Source organism: Paramormyrops kingsleyae, chromosome 6, assembly GCF_048594095.1.
Source record: "Paramormyrops kingsleyae isolate MSU_618 chromosome 6, PKINGS_0.4, whole genome shotgun sequence".
NCBI classification, from domain to species: domain Eukaryota; kingdom Metazoa; phylum Chordata; class Actinopteri; order Osteoglossiformes; family Mormyridae; genus Paramormyrops; species Paramormyrops kingsleyae.
In genome coordinates this window covers 16,161,430-16,175,858 of record NC_132802.1, presented here as the reverse complement: position 1 = coordinate 16,175,858, position 14,429 = coordinate 16,161,430, and the positions used below count along the sequence as shown (strand labels likewise).

The window sequence follows — 14,429 nt, the reverse complement described above, 5'->3', positions numbered from 1 at the left end:
TGAATTAAGTAATGATTTTTGCTATAAAACTAAAAACTTTGCAGTACTGAATTACGTAAATGACTTCCTGCGAGCGACTTTCTGTGAGCACTGTATGTTTATATGACATTTTTTAAAGTTACTGGAACTTCAAGATCCATAAAGGGTTGTCACATCTGTTCCTAGATTCAGAGTATAGAGTGCTCTGTCTTCTCAATGCAAGTCACTTTGTTTCTTTATTGCCATTAGCTAGCTATCTTAATACAGTGCAGTCAGCATTGTTATTACTTGGGCAATTTTGAGCAGGCAGCATGCTTTGATAGAAAGCCTAATCAAAAGTTCCCTGTGAATTCCAATCAGTGAATATATTAGGCTTCTTTAAATGTAGTTTGTAAAATTTGTTGGCTTAGTTTACACAAGCAAAATAAAAGAACAGAGTAAACAAACATTGAAATGTCACCAAAGAGAGAAAAATGTAAGCATTTTATATATGTTTGCCATGAAGTGCAATTTGTATTCCTGCTCTCCTGACGAATTGTTTAAACTCAGGCTTGACTCTGCAGTCTGTCGTGAGCTCATGCATAATCCTCAGGCACAAGAATGGCTGTTTGTTTTTCTAAAATGAGCCTATTTCGTTTAAGTTGCTTCCATATGGCTTCCAAGGCTCGGACATCAGACTGCAGTCTGCAGGAGCTGTGAGTATTTTGCACATAATCCAAAAAGAGTAACTCTTAACTTCATGTGACCTATTGTCTGCAAGAGTGAAGGTGGACATCTTTCATTCAGGCCTGGGGGAAAATGATATTTCTCTCCTGTGTTTGGGAATATGCTGCAACATTTATGAGAGTAACCAAGCCCTTGTGTAGCTGTACAGTGACCCTGTCATCAAAATGGGGAGCAATTTGATCTTCACTGCTTTTGGTTTGGATCCTGGCTTGGATCTGTGTCGGGGGTCAGTTGGGGGGAGTGGTGATGGTGGTTTATATGTTAACCCTGTGTTCTTGTGGGTATACTCCAAATGGGATGACATCCTCCCGCAGTCAAAAGGCACGTGGTTTAAGTGAATCTGTGTCTGAAAATTCACTTGGTATATGATGGTATGGGTGCCCTGTAATGAACTGGTATAATGTCCAGGGACTGGTCTAGTCCTGGGCGTCCTGGAACAGGCTCACTGCTAACCCTGCCCCGGATAATCAAATTCGACTTTCATATAGCGCCTTTCACACAGGGACACACTTGCCCCAAAGCACTTGACCAGAGTGTGTGGCAGTCCGTTACTACATCGTTTATGCAAAATGCTGCATAGAAAAGAGGTCATGGATAAGTGGTTATGAAACACTGGTGGGTGGATGGATGGAGACCTCCTATGAAAATAGCCTGCAAATGCTGACCCAGCTCTGTGCGACAATACAAACAGCAGACTGTTTACACCACGTTTTCTCATCTTAATCCTGAACAGGTCCATCCCGCTACAGCTACGCACAATGTTTTCCCAGGACAGGCCAGCATAGAGTTCGTAAGTCCGCAGGTTTACCGTTGCTCACGATAATAACCTGCCGACAAAGTGAAATCCTTGTGGTGATGTCGTTTAACGGGGCTACAAGGTTCTGATGAGACTTTAATATGAGCTGCCAAACGCAAGGAAACAGGTGGTGCCTCATGTCAGCTTAATTAATGTAAAACTACAGTCCTTGGCCAGAGGCATTGTTAATGGATTCAGAATAATATTTGCTTTTGTATGCTTAATGCATGATTTACTTGCCTGGCATGGGTGGATGGGTTGAAATAAAGATAATCAATCACTTCCCCAGTTGGTGCCTGTTGGAGATCACGCCCCTCAGTCTGCAGGTTCCACTTCTCCTATGCATCAGGTGAGCTGCCCGCGTTCTGCTCCAACACGATACCCTCCGTTAGACACGCTCCGCCATCAGAGCCATTGAGTAGCGTGAGTAGCGACATGTTCTGCCAAACACATCCGGTGCTTTCCTCACTGAATACCGGCAACATGTCAGAAAGGTAACGATCCAGTTTTGTGCAACATTGCTGTGACCACAACAGACACCCGTTGCGTGACGTACACCAATAAAAAAGATTGAATAATAATTCCCTTATTTGTTCTTTTCTTAGTATTGCCATAGTAAAAAAAAAAAAACTCAATTTGTCTTCCATCATTGTGAAGGAATACATTCAGACATACTATAACTATACTGTTTGATTTCCTATTCATATATCATTTTTAACCATAAATGACTTTGTTTATGTTTTGTGACGCTTGAAGTCATTGTAGAGTAAAGGACTGTATTGTCCTTTATTGTCAAACTGTCCATATACAGGTATAGAGTGTGTCACAATGTGGGAAGGACGGAGGCAAAGGCAGCCATTGGGGGAAAACCAAGGGGCTTTATTAAAGTAAAACACAAGGGGAGAGGCAAAAGGAAACGGACCACAATGGGTCAAAACTAGGCTGGGAGAGCTACACTAGGAGGGCAAAGAGAGGGGCGCAGTCAGTCAGTAACATAAGAATAACCAGACTGGGGAGCTCAGGACAAAGAGGCACTATATACACCACAGATGAGGAGTAGACAAGTGGCAGCTGGGATCATCCACACGAGGGCTGTAACAAGAGGCAGGATGAAACAAGGCACAGGTGAGGCTCGTTAGAGCCACACAACAGGGAACACGGGGGGGAGGCATGCGGGGTGCGACACAGTGGAAGGAGATTACGGTCCTCCAAGGCCACAGTACGACATACAGGCAGCCTGTGGTCAAAAAAGAGGGATTCACAGTGATACATATTTCCTTCTCTTGTATAGCCTGTGTTGATTTGACTGTAAGAATATTTATGAATCTCCCAGCTTCTTTCCCATGCTTACATCAAGCCGAAGAAGCGGAGCCCCCCAGGTGCAGAGAGCCAGGAGGCCGTATGTGTCATTTTCTGTTGATTTATTTCAATGCTACTTTTGATAACTGCAACTTACATGTTTATTCTGCATAAAAATCAGAAGTGGATGAAAAAAGTTGACATGGTGGGAATATATACAGCTGTGGGAAAAAATTAAGAGACCACATCACATTTTTTATTTCACTCATTTCTTGACTTATACAATTCATGAGAAAGTTAACGGTCTCTGGCATTAAAATGTCGCTTTCGCCTTTTACCTGAATGGTTTCTGGCCATTCCTAGTGTCTCCTGCTTCACCTTATTCTTCTGTACTTCTGTCTTAGAAACTTTGAGCCTGGAAGCAGCCTGCTGCTTAGCGTAGCCTCCCGCCAGCAGAAACACGATTAAATCAGCATTTAAAAATGCAGGTTTATTTAAAAATATTGGTCTCTAAATTTTTTCCACAGCTGTATTTTCTAAAATACTGCCAATTCTAGAAATATCAGATGCAAACTAGAGGTGGAGGTTTCAATTTCATAAAAATTCATGTTATGGTTCAAATGAATGATTTTTGGGGGAGGGGAGGAGCATGGATGATCTTGGTCTCCTTTTGCAGAACAACCCCAAAGCTGCTGCCCATAGCCCCTCCCAGCAGACAGCAGCTAGCTACGAGCTGGTAAGCTTCCTGAAACAAGTGTGATCCTCCGAGTGCTTGCATTAAGTTACCTGCTTATCCAGAAGACGGAGCACTTGTTTGATCAGAATCTCGATCCCTAGAATCAAAACATCTCTTATATAACATCTCTTTGTCAAGACCCTGAACGGAAAAGAGCTCTTCTGAATAGCTGCACAGGCGCTCTCAAATGTTACACAGCAAGTGTTCGTTTTAGCCGAGCTCAGAGCGTAAAGCTCTCCAGTGTTTATCTAGGAATCCGGACTCCCTGCTTCCGTGGATTTGGTGATGGGGCCCTAAGCTTTTGGGAGAATGTGTTTGCCACAATGTGGAATAATAAAATGTGAGGTGTCTTAGCTTAATCCAAACCAGAGGGTCCCTGCAATCACAAGGAGAGGCTAGATTTCAAATGTGTGGCTATACTTGGGACAGGGGAAGATTAAAAATGTCATTTTAATTAAGCAGTGATGGGATGATGATGGGTCGTTGATGGTTAATTAGAAAGTGAAACTGTAAAATGATGCAGGCAGCTCTCAAGTGACCTAAGTAACCCATCCCACTAAACCTTAAGTAAATCAAAAGATTTACCTTCCTGTACCACTCAAATCATAATATAGCAAAAAATACATGAGCAAAAAGTATACTGGTTATATGTGGTAGAGAACACATACTAAGTAAATGAAAAGATAAAGTCTGTTTTACATTAGTCGAGCACTGCCTGCATAATATAGAAAATCAGACATCTGAACAGGCTCCTTGACTCATGCGGGAGCTGTAGACGGAGCTCAGCTTTGCAGGGAAAATGCCGGATCAATTGGGTGCCAAACCCCATGGATCTGTTGTCATTATATGCATGGCTTGTTCCCCGGCACATCTTCAGCTAAGTAAAGCGTTTTAAAGCTAGTCTTCACTTAAACGCACTACTGCTGCTCATTAATATTTAACGCCACACCCGGCTCAGCGACTTGATATGGCTGTTAACAAGTGCAGGACCTGCTGCAGGACCTGCACATAAAGCTGCATCCCTGACATGCAGGACCTGCACATAAAGCTGCATCCCTGACATGCAGGACCTGCACATAAAGCTGCATCCCTGACATGCAGGACCTGCACATAAAGCTGCATCCCTGACATGCAGGACCTGCACATAAAGGTGCATCCGTGACATTCAGGACCTGCACTTAATGCCACATCCCTGACATGCAGGGCCTGCACGTAAAGCCGCATCTCTGACAATGCAGGATATATCCTTTATACTGTATATCCTTTATCTATCCCTTATATATCCTTTATATATCCTTGATATATCCTCTCATGTGCACATCAGGGTATTTTACTGAAGCCTATTCATTAAATATCTACTTCAAACAAACGTTGCCACACGCTTGGGATTTGAACTTCAGCTCTTTTTTAGTCACAAGCTGAGTTTGTTAATTATGCCACCTGTGTGTCTGCTTCTGTTTAATTATTAGAATTAATGACTTTTGCAATTCCAGTGTTTACTTTTTGATTTGGAAAAAACGTATTTGTATGGTGGGAGGAATATGCATCTCAAAAGCGCTGGCATTAAAAAAAGTCTGTGTGTGTCTTTGTGGGTGTGTGTATGGTCCAGCTATACCTTACCTTGTGGAGATCAAATGTCCCCACAATGTGATGAATACCCATTTTTTTTACCTAATGGGGACTAGTTTCCTAGTCCCCGTATGGGAAAACTCTGTTTTACAAAAATCTGTGACTGCAATCAAAAGAGTAAAAATGCCAAAAGTCTTGTACTTTGTTTGGCTACTTATGGTTAAAGTTAGGTCTGGGTAGGTGTTAAGGTTGTCATGTTGGGATTAGAGTTTTCCCCATAGAAATGAATGGAGAGTCCCCACAAAGATATAATTACAAACCTATGTGTGTCTGCATGTAAGCGTGTGTCAGTGTGTTTCTGCATGTAAGCGTGTGTCAGTGTGTTTTTGCATGTAAGCGTGTGTGTCAGTGTGTTTCTGCATGTAAGCGTGTGTGTCAGTGTGTTTCTGCATGTACAGTAAGCGTGTGTCACTGTGTTTCTGCATGTAAGCGTGTGTCAGTGTGTTTCTGCATGTAAGCGTGTGTGTCAGTGTGTTTCTGCATGTAAGCGTGTGTCACTGTGTTTCTGCATGTAAGCGTGTGTCACTGTGTGTCTGCATGTAAGCGTGTGTCAGTGTGTTTCTGCATGTAAGCGTGTGTCAGTGTGTTTCTGCATGTAAGCGTGTGTCACTGTGTGTCTGCATGTAAGCTTGTGTCAGTGTGTGTCTGCATGTAAGCGTGTGTCAGTGTGTTTCTGCATGTAAGCGTGTGTCACTGTGTGTCTGCATGTAAGCGTGTGTCAGTGTGTTTCTGCATGTAAGCGTGTGTCAGTGTGTTTCTGCATGTAAGCGTGTGTCAGTGTGTTTCTGCATGTAAGCGTGTGTCACTGTGTAATGACATAATATTGTCATTTAACTGGTATCTGATAGTAACTATGGATGAAAATGTAATTTCCGCTGCTAATGTCTGTGCTGATTCCTCCTGCAGATTCTGCCCCATGGTTTTCAAGGCCAGCTGGACTTATTACAGTCTTATTTTACCGCGGTAAGTGTCACGAAGCACTATCCGAGGGTACGGGACATTAAAACTGCGGCAGGCTACCATGCCAGGGACCGGAAGAACTTGCTGGGTTCAGAGATCAGCTGGAGCTTCTTCAGCCAGTCAGACGCTGCCATTTGTTTGCTGTAGTCACCTCTCGGACTCATATAAACTGCTCACAGACACGCAAACTGCTCACAAACTGGTACACATATAGGAAAGGGCACACCCCACACAATCTGGGACACCTAGAGCAGAGAGATGCAAACTGCACACAGACTGGGACACCTAGAGGAGAAGACATAATCTGTACACAGACCGGGATACCTAGATGAAAGAGACGTGATCTGCACACATACTGCAATACCTAGATGAGAGAGACGTGATCTGCACACATATTGCGATACCTAGATGAAAGAGACGTGATCTGCACACATACCGCGATACCTAGATGAGAGAGACGTGATCTGCACACATACCGCGATACCTAGATGAGAGAGACGTGATCTGCACACATACCGCGATACCTAGATGAGAGAGACGTGATCTGCACACATACCGCGATACCTAGATGAGAGAGACGTGATCTGCACACATACCGCGATACCTAGATGAGAGAGACGTGATCTGCACACATACTGCGATACCTAGATGAGAGAGACGTGATCTGCACACATACTGCGATACCTAGATGAGAGAGACGCAAATTGCACACAGACCGGGACCCCTGGAGGAGAGAGTCACAAACTGCACACAGACTGGGACTTCTAGAGGAGAGCAATACAAACTGAACATAGAGCCAAGAGGTCACAAGGCCTCGGCTGTGCGCCCAGCCTGCCTGTGTTCCTGTGCACAACAAGCTTCCAGAAAGACATCAGGCTCCCGTCGGTAAAAAAAAATATGGTGCTCCTGAGAATTCCATGCCTGTCATTTGGTGCTGCTCCCCACGCAGATAAAGCATTCGTCTCTCATCCTGCAGGATTATCTTCGGAATGCAGCTCTGGCTATGGCCCCCCAGACACAGGGCCACATCAGCATCGAGATGGTGAGTCGCCCTAGTAGGCTGGTGGCTCGTTCACTGGCAAACGAAATTCCTAAGTAAAGTGCAGGTCATTAAATTTAATATGGCTCACTTAAAATTCTAAAACGGTAAATATCAGCTCTAGTATTAGTCTAATTATCCCATATATCCAACGCAGGGCCTGATCTTAGAGTATTTACACCAGTTTCCGTCCTCTGTTTTGTAAAGGTTTGTTTAGGTACTAGTGATTGACTTAGACTCCCAGCATGTGCAGCCCACATCACGCAAACCCATCAGAGAGTGCTTATGCAATTAAACATAAGCCCTAGAGAAGTCTTGCCCTTGTGCCATTGCTCTGCATCTTCATTAGTGCAGAAAAGTGTAATTTAAGCAGCGCATTGGAGATGATGTCATTGGATCCCCCAGCTGATGTACATAATGCACCAGGGGTAATTTTATTCTTAATATCAGAATCACTTAGGGGTTCTCAGGGGCTCCAACATTCAGCCCTTAGATTAGTACATCAGAAAGGCTGTTTGCAATCAGTGGGGATCGTTTGTGCTTCACAAGCACCGTGTGCAATCATCCCCGGCGTTACCGTGCTAAGTGTAATCAGCCTTCTTTTTGATCATTCAGACCATCATCCAATAATGATGTGGATAGTAATACAATGATGGCAGACTGGCTTCAGATGTAGCCTGAGGAGAGACGGGATGAAGCTAGTGTAGCAGTCCTGCTCGAAAATGTGTTACAGATGACCAGCACTGAAGACGGCCATCAAGGAACACCCAGCCTGGTCCAGGGCATCACCCTCTGGGTCTCAATGCCTGGCTGTCTGTAAATATTAGTAGGAAATAGAGTGAAGATAAATGAGTGCAAGGCAACTTACTGTGGGCCTCTTTGTGAAAAACGAGGTGCTCGCATGATGAGTACCTTGTGAGAGACTAACCTCAGCCCCCGGCGTGACTCAGACTCCTTGGGTGTGTTGAGTACCTTGTGAGAGACTAACCTCAGCCCCCGGGGTGACTCAGACTCGTTGGGTGTGTTGAGTACCTTGTGAGAGACTAACCTCAGCCCCCGGGGTGACTCAGACTCATTGGGTGTGTTGAGTACCTTGTGAGAGACTGACTTCAGCCCCCGGGGTGACTCAGACTCATTGGGTGTGTTGAGTATCTTGTGAGAGACTAACCTCAGGTCTCATGGCATTTGTGCAGTTTGGTGCAAAACATAATTGAACCGTATAAGGTTCCCATTCATTTCAGGGGTACACTTCCATCAAATCTAACACGTCGTTCTCGAAATAGAAATATTGTGAGGAGGGGAAAGAGAGCGATCCTTCTAGATTTTTTCTATGTGCTATGAGTTGTGAATAACAAGCATGAGAATGGCTGCCCCACATTCATAACACAGAAACAAGGGTGGTCTGCGATGGGCTGGGACCCAAGGTGTCACCTGACATCTGTGTGTGGAGACAGACTCTAAGCTCTCTGTGACCCAGTACTGCATAAAGGGTTATGAATGGATAGATGGATGAAGTGCTGAAAAATAGCAGGGCGAACGTAGAGCTCCAGTCTTGATAATCTGATAAAATGTCACACACCACCCTCATTTAGCTTTAGAACCTTTAGTAGTTTAGTGACCTTTGCACCTTTAAAATTACGTCATTGACAGGATGAGGTATCTTTTCACATTCCTTGTTCTTTCTTATGCTCCAGATCTATCCAGCAGAACTTCCACCACAGAACCGGGTAAGTCAGTGTCAGGACAAATAGCATGTGAATATGATTTATATGCGTTTTTAATAACCAAACATTTTCACACATGTAGCTGATAACTCATAAACAAAGCTCATTCTGCAAACAGCAGACATCATTTCCAATACGGAAACACCTGGCCAACACATTGCTTCCATTTAATCATCATTATTGAACAAAGAATAACACAATATCAAAGTTTCCCTCAATGTGTTTCTGTTTTTTTTACCTAGCAATTAAATAAACCTGAAAAACACCCACTGCAATACAAATCACCTGGGATCACCTATCTTGTCGATTTAGAGTTTTTAATTAAGCACAAGATTCTTGTTTCAGATAATCAGTGTAAGAGCTTTGGTACCATATATTACTATGCAACTCAAACTTAACTACGGTATGATTAACAAAACAATTCCTTGTTAGAAGTGAGAACAGCAGAATAAATACATGTCTTAAGGCAAAACAAAACTGAGATTTTGATAATGATAATAACTTTCCTTTCTTGCATAATGTAAGCCTAAATTATGTTGGTATTAGCAATATGAAAGTGAATGGGTGGGAACTTGATTCCTATATCTTATATTTATTGTAGTAGTAGTAGTAGTAGTAATAATAATAATAATAATAATAATAATAATATTATATTTCAGGAAATCCGTTCTGCAGATCCTGTCCCAGGGGAAAGCTGTCGTACCGGCCCAGCTACTAAATAATGAACTCAGAACAGCAAACCCATAACAGACACCAGGATCAGCAATAAACTGTACACCTCACCCACAGCTCAGTTAAAGGTGTATGCACATGAATATATGTCAGAAGCAATAGGAGCCACTTGTGTCATAACTCGATCATTTCCCTCTTACTATACGCTTTTTTTGCTTTTAATAGTACTGAAATACGCCTTGTGGTGCAACCTGGACACATCTTCAGTGATGTAACCGGGATCACTATATACTGTATTAGTCAATAACTGCACTCACCAAAGATATTTCTTTTAATAAAGGTAGAATTTTATTAAGAATGTTACTTATTCTGGAAATCAATGTACCCTGTGTACACTGTGGACAAATAAAGCACAGTAGCTTGTACTGCTGTTGTATTGTGATTAATCGATTGGTTTCCTCAGTGGAATTTTCTTTAGTGTTCTTGCGCACACCGTGAAGAGGAGAAGAAACGGTGAGCCTTCTGGCTTCACTGTCATGTGACTAGATAAACAAAAGTGTAATAAATGAATAGCAGTGCAAAGCCGTTCCCCATGAGATATAACAGGAAGCTGTGCGATATGGGCCAGAAATATTTAGGCAGAATAGCAACACACAGTCTCAGTACTTTCTATCAAGTGGGGTAAATGTTGAGTTGTAAATGTAAGCCACATGTGAGATGCCCATCCATGTTCTATACCTGCTCGGCCCACTTATGAATCCAGAGCCTATGCATGCAAGGCAGGGAATAACCCAGCGAGGGGTTCACACCCGACAATTCAGCCAATTTGGTCTGATTAACTAGAGCATGTTTTCAGACTGTAGGGGGAACCAAAGAACCTGGAGGAGACATGTGGAGAACATGCATACTTCACACATATGGAGACTCAAACCCCAGGCCCAGAGGTGTGAGGCGTCAGTGATAACCCCTGTGCCACTCCATGTACCACACACTTATTAAAACAGAGGGTAATGCTTTACATTAACTGCACTTTCATAATGCCTTTATAATACATTCATAGGACATTCAGTGCACCTTCATAATGCATTTATAGAACATTCATAAGCAGCATGTAAGTATAGCTTGACAACTTTAATATACATTAGTAATGAACATAATATGATTATAATGTTTGTTATTATCATATAATGCTTGTTATTAATGTGTATTAAAGTTGTTGAGGCATGGTAGGATGTTAAAGTATACGTACGTGCTGCTTATGAATGTTCTATGAATGCATTATGAAAGTGCAAATTAAAGTGTTACCAAATACAAGGTTTCCTTGCCTGTTTACAAATACACGACTACAACTATTCAGTGTAGAATTCTTCTTTATTCCAAACAGAAGAATTGAAAAATCAAGACAAAATAAATCATGTCCATATCTGTGTCACATGGGTCAAATTAAGCAGCTGCAACAAAAGTGCTTCACTGCACTATGTCCACAAACAGACTATTTTTTAAGTTTTAAGTTCAGTTCATGACATTGCTCTCAAAACTGAAGGTGGATGTTTAGGGACAAAAAAACTGTCTAAATCTAAAATCTATTTGGCAAATGGCTCTAAAAACGGAAACCTGACAGCCCATTGAAAGCGTACTTAATAACTGGAACGATCCTCATTCTAAGGTATTAACCTTCAATAAAATAAATATTGCAAATTCATTCATCTCCTTCTGAATGAAACCGCTTGTCTTATTCTGGGTTGCAGGAGGTCCGTGGCGGGGTTCGATATTTTTAACCTCTGAGCAGTCTGGAAATTTTTTAAAACAAAATAAACCACATAACAAAGATTCCTCGCATTTTCCTTCTATCAGTTTACCTGTATGACATTAACTGAATGTTTTGGATATAGCTGTGAATTTTGGGATTCACTGAAAGTCACAACCTAAGCTCTACAATCAGAAAGGATTACTATAGGTCCCTATTCATGAAGCGGCGTTGATGTCCGGGGTGAGCCCTGCCGAATCCTGGATTGGGAGGGGTTCCTCCCAGTATTTGGCAGGGAGAGAAGCTGCAGAGTGAGAGGCCCCCCCCCCCAGGAAGATTGTCGGAGCTTCATCTGGTCTCCCCTCCTTTCGCTTCTTTTTCTTCCTCTGGTGTGTGGCTGTCAGCGGAAGTTGCGGCGTCTCCGAGCGGATGGATGGCGGATCAGGCCAGGCTGCAGCTGCAGCTCAAAGGAGGATGAGATGGTGTAAAGCCAACCAGGCTGCAGCTCGAGGGAGGATGAGATGGCATTAAGCCAGTCAGGCTGCAGCTCGAGGGAGGATGAGATGGAATTAAGCCAGTCAGGCTGCAGCTCCAACTGCAGCTTGCCAGTGAAAAACTTCCTGCAATCAACCAGAAATTTAGTGACTTAGAAAACCAGTCTGTGCAAAATATCCACCTGTGGCGATAGGCTGGGAGAAATTTGGAGAAATTACTAAGGTACAGGAACTATATTACAAAATAAGACTACAAGTGGTCACAGAGTAGGAGTCCGTTATCTTGGAGTACTTTATGCTGGATTACTTCATCTTGAAATACATGATTTTAGAATACTTTGTCTTGGAGTATGTTATCCTCTAGTAGTTTATTCTGGAGTGCTTTATTCTGGAGTAATTTATCTTGGAGTATTGTATCTTGGAGAGATGTGACTTGCCAGGTCTGCTAACAAAATATCTGTTTTAGTAATCCTACTACATTTCGCCCTCATTGTAGAATCAATGGGGAGGTCAGGTGCTACACCTTGCAAGGCAGGGCGATGAAAGGGCAGCCATGTTTTTCACATGCTAACAATTAGCACTCGGTGAGACATAGCAAGCAATTGCTATACAGAGCAGAGAAGCTGTTTTTTTCCCACAGCTGATGTCTGTTTAAAACATGGGCCAGCTGATCAGATACCACTGACACGTGTGATCTGGAAGAGGAGGACCAAGGCCCCACTAATGCCCCATAATAATATGCTAACATTTATAAGATGCCTCTAATGCCACAGACAGAGAAGAGTCTGAGATGCCAGCAATGATAATTAAATCTGACAAATTCACAGCTTCCCTTCCTTTTGAATTTCCGTCTCACACATTGCATCACATCGCATTCGCTATGTCAGGAAAATACATTTTAGAAGCATACTGAGGTCTTATCAAATCTTTACAAGTGTGACATCGATGTACTGTCACCACATCGAGTATAATGTTCAGACTGGAACTTGCTTTCTTTCCATTTGTGCTAATATCAAGACTGTTGATTATTCAAAGTACATGACAATACAATCATTTACTTAGTCATTAATTAAGAGAGAATTGGGGTAAACTTACATATGCACTTTAAATGACTGAACTTACCCAAAACTGAGATTCACACTGTTCGTTTGCAGGGACAGAAGGTACATTTATTTAGCTATCTCTCATCAGTGCATCCCTTGTCACTAATTATTCTATAAAGCAGGGATTTCAATTGTGCTCCTTACAATCACTAGAGGGGGTTGTTTGGCCAGACTAATCAAGCGAGATACTGACGTGCCGTAAATCAGAGTAAAGACAGAGGCTCAACTTGCTTTGTGCGGCTTTTCAACGATCCTGTATGGCTATATCTGCTATAAAATACATTATTGGTTCTTATAAAAATCATTCTGCAGCCACATTACTATTGGCAACATGCATCAAGCTATTATGTATGAAGCTCGCAATTAAAGGACAGAAAGTGCGAGATATATAACAATCGATCAAATAAAATGGTTATAAATAAAAGAAAACATAAAAGTGCCAATGGTTCCATAAACAGAATTATAAAGTCACAGCATTTGATGAATGCACTGTGGGATATTCTCGTGCTGGCACAGGGAGAGCAACAGAGTGACATGGGTGGGTTGGGCTCTGAACCAATGCCCACGCGGATGCAGGAGGACAGCATCTGGGGTGGCTGCCTCATTACTCCAAGCCCTGGGACGTGAAGCATGTCACATGCCTTGCTGTCCATGTGAGAGGGGAGCTGCTTATTGCCTGCCACTATCTTATAAATATGTGGCCACCCCTGTTACCACCCCACATTGATACGTGGTCCATGGGTCCGCCGGCACTGATCCCCTCCCCCAGTTGCTAAGATTTATTACCCCCTCATACTACGCCTTAGTTGGAAGTCTTTAGCCTCTCATTTACCACATTGTTTGTAATTCTCTCTCATTTGTCTTTTGGTTATGGGGCCCCAGAAAGGGCAAACCCATCTCTGGCTACCCCCATAAATGTAACTGATCCCTGATGGGCAAACTGCAACTCTCTGTCCATCCATCCATCCTCCTTTCAAATGCTCATTCAGTACACACACACACACACATGCATGCATACTGTACATACACACACACATGCACACATATACATGCAGACACACACATACACACCATCATCATCACACTCTGAGTGATTAAAAGCACAGACATGATTCTGCTCATCCTCACATAAACCTAGACTCACCGCATGATTCTGCTCATCCTCACAGAAGCATGGACTCACAGCATGACTCTGCTCAGAACATGTAAACTCTCCACACAGAACCATGGCTGAGACTTGAACCCAGAGATATACTGTAAGACAACAGTGCTAACCACTGCGCCACCGTGCCACCTGACCCTTGGACAAACGATTCAAAAGTTATAAGGAAAAAAATGTACCTTGAAATTTCGCCTGTTGGTGGCACTGCAGAGACGGATATTGTCCCCAAACTGGATACTTTGGATTGTCCTTTATCACTGTGCCAAATTTCATCAAATTCCACCAAGGGGTTCTATGGGCTGCCATAGACTCCCATGGCAGAAAGTATAATATTAATTGTGAAAAATTCAAACCATTACAATA

At 42.7% G+C, this 14,429-nt stretch overlaps 1 long non-coding RNA gene across 1 annotated transcript; it reads left to right on the top strand.

Moving 5' to 3' along the window:
* The first annotated feature begins 2,663 nt into the window (after positions 1-2,663).
* On the top strand, positions 2,664-9,985 carry LOC111854809 (uncharacterized). Its single transcript, XR_002840765.2, has 6 exons — positions 2,664-2,900; positions 3,477-3,536; positions 6,072-6,128; positions 7,102-7,167; positions 8,859-8,891; positions 9,548-9,985. It is a non-coding gene; the product is annotated as an uncharacterized lncRNA (long non-coding RNA).
* Positions 9,986-14,429: the final 4,444 nt, after the last annotated feature.